Source organism: Physeter macrocephalus, chromosome 21 (assembly GCF_002837175.3).
Source record: "Physeter macrocephalus isolate SW-GA chromosome 21, ASM283717v5, whole genome shotgun sequence".
NCBI lineage: Eukaryota > Metazoa > Chordata > Mammalia > Artiodactyla > Physeteridae > Physeter > Physeter macrocephalus.
This window is the reverse complement of record NC_041234.1, coordinates 76,147,109-76,147,442: the sequence shown is the minus strand read 5'-3', so window position 1 is coordinate 76,147,442 and position 334 is coordinate 76,147,109.

The following is a 334-nucleotide window of genomic DNA, read 5'->3' as shown; positions in this document are numbered from 1 at the left end:
TAGTTTTTTAAGGAACCTCCATACTGTTCTCCATAGTGGTTGTATCAATTTACATTCCCACCAACAGTGCAAGAGGGTTCCCTTTTCTCCACACCCTCTCCAGCATTTATTGTTTCTAGATTTTTTGATGATGGCCATTCTGACCGGTGTGAGATGATATCTCATTGTACTTTTGATTTGCATTTCTCTAATGATAAATGATGTTGAGCATTATTTCATGTGTTTGGCAATCTGTATATCTTCTTTGGAGAAATGTCTTCTATTTAGGTCTTCCCATTTCTGGATTTGCATAAAAAGAAACGAAATTGAGTTATTTGTAGTGAGGTGGATGGAC